This window comes from Sphaeramia orbicularis, chromosome 19 (assembly GCF_902148855.1).
Source record: "Sphaeramia orbicularis chromosome 19, fSphaOr1.1, whole genome shotgun sequence".
NCBI classification, from domain to species: Eukaryota; Metazoa; Chordata; class Actinopteri; order Kurtiformes; family Apogonidae; genus Sphaeramia; species Sphaeramia orbicularis.
In genome coordinates, this window is record NC_043975.1 from 40,579,267 (window position 1) to 40,584,800 (window position 5,534).

Consider the following 5,534-nt stretch of genomic DNA (forward strand, 5'->3'; position numbering starts at 1 on the left):
AAGTTATTGCGGACCAATATTTATGAAAATGCTGCAGATCAGGACTGTTGGGCTCGGGAGAGGGATGCCCTTTTTCGTTGGCTGAGGACCTGCCCCTCTAAATGTCTGTGCACACCACTGCTGGCGAGCGCGACAGTGCATCTGCTGTGCAGAGCAACTTTCCTGGTACATGCACTATTGAATACAAATAGCGCATTAGCCTCATCCTGAAGCACTGAATCCTCAGTGGCAAAACATTCAAAGCTTGTGCACCAAGCAAAGAAAGAAGCGGTTTATGGTCTGTCTCTGTGCAAAAATGTTTCCCGAATAGGAAATCCCAGCCCTGCTCAGATGCCCATGTGAGGCCCAGAGCGTCCTTTTCCACCTGTGCGTTGCGTTGTTAGGTTGGAGAGAGTTACCGCGATGCATAACACACAGGTCACCAGTCCTCCTCCCATCTCTGGAGAAGAACGCCTCCCAAGCCATATGATGAAGCATCGGCTGATACTTTAATATCTCTGTTAGGATCATACATGGCCAGCACTGGGGGAGAGGTCATTGCTTTTTTTAGTCCTTTAAACGCCATCTCCTAGTCCACGCCCCATATCCAACAGTTCTTTTTGGAGAGGAGATCACGGAGCGCTTTGTCTTTTTCAGTCAGCTGAAGGATGAATTTCTCCATCTGGCTGACCATGCCCAGAAAACTCAACTCACTTACATTGTTAGGCTCTCTCATCTCTGTGATGGCCTCCATTTTGCTTGGGTCCAGACTAATACCCGAAGCTGAGATGATGTGACCCAAGAAGACCACCTTGCTCTTAGAGACTTCACACTTTTCCACATTCAAGGTGATGCCTGCCTTTTCCACTCTTTGTAGCACAGTATGGTGACGAGCATCATGCTCTGCTTGGTCACATCCCCACACCAGCAGGTCATCTATGTGGCAGACCACACCCTCAAGGCCCTCTATGACTTCAGCCATCACACTCTGAAAGTGTTCAGGTGCAGAGTTGATGCCAAAGGGAAGACGGTTAAAGTGAAACCGGCCAAAGGATGTTATGAATGTGGTGTACTTAGCTGATTCTTCTGTTAGTGGAATCTGCCAGAACCCCTTGTTAGTGTCCAATTTGCTGAATACCTTCGCTCCAGCAATCATTCTGAGGCTCTGCTCCACAGACGGTAGGATGTACTTTTTATGGCACACATACTCATTCAGGCCCATAAAATCCACACATAGGCGCAGTCTTGGACTGGCTTTCTTGGGTACAACCACCATGCCAGAACACCACTCTGTCGGTCCCGCCACACGACTAATGACACCTAGCTTTTCCATCCGTTGGAGCTCGTCTTTCACTTTTCCCACCAATGGTAGGGGAATTCTCCTGGGGGTTTTAACGGAGAATGGCACAGCATTTGGTTTAAGTTTTATGTGGTATGCCCTTTTCACATTCCCTAATCCACTACATAGCATGGGGTAGGTTGCCTTGAGACTGTCCATGGTCGTGCTGTTGACCCACACGATTAGGCCAAGGGCTGTAATGGCTGGCAGACCAAGCAAAGATGAGCACAAATTTTTAACAACATACACCTTTTCCATGGTCTGTTTGGCTCTATACCTAAGCTGCAGTCTGATGAAACCCAACACCTTTAGCGGGATCCGTCCCGAACCTAACATGGGTTTCTCTGGTTTCTGGAGAACGGGCTTTTGTGCGCTTGAGAATATCCAGTTGAAATTAGCTTGTGACACAGCAGTTACATCCGCTCCAGTGTCTAGTTTAAATGTAAGTATTTTATGTATCACCTCTACATCAGCAGTCCATGTAGAGTTATCAGATGTCACAGAACCAAGGAAGAAACTTTTCTCCTCCACTTCCTCAATACATATAACAGTCTTGCCTGAGCGACAAACGTGCTGGTAGTGACCTTTTTTTCCACAGGAATGGCACTTAGCATCATTAGCAGGGAACTCATGTTTTGAGTGAGACAGCCCTCCACATTTGTAGCACTGGGAGCTATATGGGTTTTTACTCCTGCTGTTGAAGTGTGGCCTAGTACCATTAGGCCCTTTCCTGTAATGGCGCTAGTACAGGCACAGAATCCAAAAGCAGAACTCAGAGTCAAGATGTTAAGTTCAAAGAATTTATTAATCACACACAGGTGTAGGAAAAATATTATTGACAAAATCTTGAGGATAATAGGTGGTAATTTCCTCTTCGAATCAGTCCTCCGGACCGAGAACGACAACCCGTCTCCCCGTGTGGTTAGCGGGGTCTTTTTCCCGACTGGGGAAAAGCAAAGGGAGGTCAGGGACGGAAACAGGTCATACACAGGCAAGCTATTACTCAGGCGACAGGACATAAGGGTAAGACAAATAACTCACGTACCAAAAGTCAGGCAAGGCGATCAGAACCGGGGAATCAGATGAGGCAGAAAAAACCGACAGGGAGCAGGCAGTAGGCAAAACCGGGTAAGCAAAACGGGTCAAAAAACAGGAATCCAAAAACAGACAGACAAGATCAGAACGCTGGTAAGTACTGCAAGAGTAACAAACTGGCGACTGACAGGGGGAAGAGACAGGGTTTAAATACACAAAAGGGAGGGAAGACAACTAGACACAGGTGGAGCAAATCAGGGCGGAGACAGGTAATCAGGTGAAAGGTAAGAACGATCAGGGAACAGGAAGTAAAGACGACAGACAAGACACATGAGGGGAAACTTAACAAAATAAAACAGGAAGTGACAAACAAACATAAAAGACAGACAAAACCAGACTAACGTCTGGCTGCCGGCATGACACTTTCCCACCAAAAGGCCCAGGAACTTTATTACCAGGAACTTATTTACCAGGAACTTTGTGGGATAAAAAAGTTCCTGGTAACTGCGTTTCCACAGCACCCGAAAGTTCAGGGTAATTTATTCAAATCAGGTTGATGATGTATGAGGGAGCAGTAACAGAAACTGTAGTCCAGTTCATGTAGATTCACAAACTAACCTCTAGTTCAATAAAATGATGCACTACTTTAAGTGGACGGGTTGGGTTTAACATTTTACTGGTTGTTGAATCACTTAATCCATGTGGAATACATTTTAAATAAAGTTGACCATCATTACATATCCTTAATTTGTATTTAAAAATGGTAGAACATTTATTTTCAACTTCTCATTCCTTAAACTAAATCACATCTAACTTTGTTTTACAGATATAGTCCAGGTTCAACTCTAAAGTCAGACACATTTACTCAAATGCCTGCATTTAATTCAACTGCATATTACTGATAAAAGTATTTATACTCATATTTTGATGCCTTGTAAATGAACAGCCAGTATTAGGTTACATTTTCTTTCATTAAAAATTGAAACAAAACAAAAGGTGCAAAAAAAAAAACCCGAGGTGCCTTGAGATTAAAAGGGAAATAAACACGTGTGAAAGGTTCAGGCTTTTGGACCAGGGTCTGGTCCAGCTAACCCAGGACAGCCGGTCTGGAATTCCGTGGTCCTGGTCCCTTTTTCGCTTTCCTACAGGAAAAGTAATAAACATGTTAAAATGAATCGCAGAACACATGATGACAGATTCCTACCAGTGTGATGTGACATGTCAGATCTCTTACCTGGGCTGTTGTAAACAGCAGTAGACGATGGACCAGGACACAAATGAGCCTCAGGTTCGGAAAAAGAGACAAGACCGTCCGGTCCATTTCAGGTGGAAATCACAAAACATACAGACTAAATCAGTGTTCAGCTCACGGTGACAACACGAATACATCCAGTTCTGTGATTTAGGTTTAGTGTCAGACTGTTGACCAGTTAATATTAAGCATTAGTATTAGCATTAGCATTAGGTTAACTGGACTTCACTTTGGACTAAACAGCTGATGCCACTGACTACTGTTACAGCATGGAACGAGCTAAACAGTGAATATTTGTCATATACAGACCATTGGTTTGTTCGACAGTCGGATCCACTGCGACCGTTGTGGTCCTTTTGTTTCTTTTAATCCTGCAGAAGTTTCTTCTTTTTTTCTCGTATTTCTTTAGGCTTGTATCTTATATTTGGCTCCGACAGCTTTTACTCGCTCGTTTCGTGTCAGCGATTCAAAGTCCATCTGAATTTCCTCGTCGTCCGTCCACTTGTTGTAGCTTCTCTTTTGGTCCATTTTCCGAATTATCAAAATACAAAGCTTGTGGAAATTAAATGAATTAAATATTGGCGGTGAACAGAATGCAGAAATGCTGCCAGTCTAGTCCACCACTCAGCCTTCTGCAGCACATAGCCCCTTAAGGTTCCTGGTAATCTGGAAAGTACTACCTCCCTACCAGGAACTTCTTCAGGGTAAATTTGGGGCCAGGGGAGGGTCAGTTACCAGGGTAATTTTCAGTGGAAACACACCAGGAACTTTGAAAGTTCAGGGTAATACAGAAAGTTCCTGCAAAAGTTCCTGCGGTGGGAAAGGGCCTATTGTTTGTATGTTTACTGTTTTTGGGTTTGTCATTTAGTTGTCTGCGCTTCCACAGAACATACATCCATCTGCATCACATTGCTGGCATCATTCCTCAGTGTGTTTTGTTGCTTCTTAATTTCCTCTGATTGTCTTGCCATATTTATGGTTTTTTCCAAGTTCAAACCTTTCTCCATTTGCACACGCTCAGAAAGTCTTTTATCAGCCAGCCCCACTACAATTCTGTGTCTTATTAGTTCATCATGCAGTGGTCCATAATTACAGTGTTCTAATGATGAATAATAGGCTGTTCTAGCAGAACGAAGTGCCTTCCTGTATTTATTTAGACTGTTCCGCCAGGCTGAAAGGTGTTCTGTTAATTTAGTAGAACGCCACTTTCTCTCAAGTTTTTGGGTATGCTGCTTTAATTGGTGAGTATGAGAACTGAACCAGGGAGCACGCTTCCCTTGTTAATAATCTTATTTTTTAGTGGAGCGATTAGATCTAATATTTTTCGCAGAGAGTCTGCTGTATTATCAAAAAACTAATCAATTTGAGATGGATTAAGATTGATTGAATTGGTGGAAGAATCCGCTGTGTAATTTAGATGCGGTATTAGATTGAGAGCTCCTTTCTCCTTAAATTTAGATATAAGCATGGTTTGATAAACGTCTAGTATAAACATTTTTCGCAGGGAGGGAGTCACTGAGTAACATAAATTCAAAGGTTATTAAGCAGTGGTCAGAGAGGAGAGGATTTAGTGGAAAGACTACTAAGTCCTCAAGTTCCACACCATAAATCAGGACTAAGTCAAGGGTGTGATTAAAGTGATGAGTGGGTGTATATAATAATAATAACGGCATAAATGCATTACTGAGACTGTTCAGAAGTTGGCAAATGACTGTACAGCAACCCTATGGGCAGTGTTTGTGTTTTTTGTGCATCCTTTTCATTAGCCTGTAGGGACCGCTCTTGACCAACTAATGTCATCACCTTTCCTCTGAATTATCCCACCGGTATCAGCCAGTCGATCATCAACCTGTACCTATCTGTCATTCGAGCTGGCATTTGCTCACACTATTGGACCCGCCCACCAGTCAGTCGGAGCTCATTCCCGAA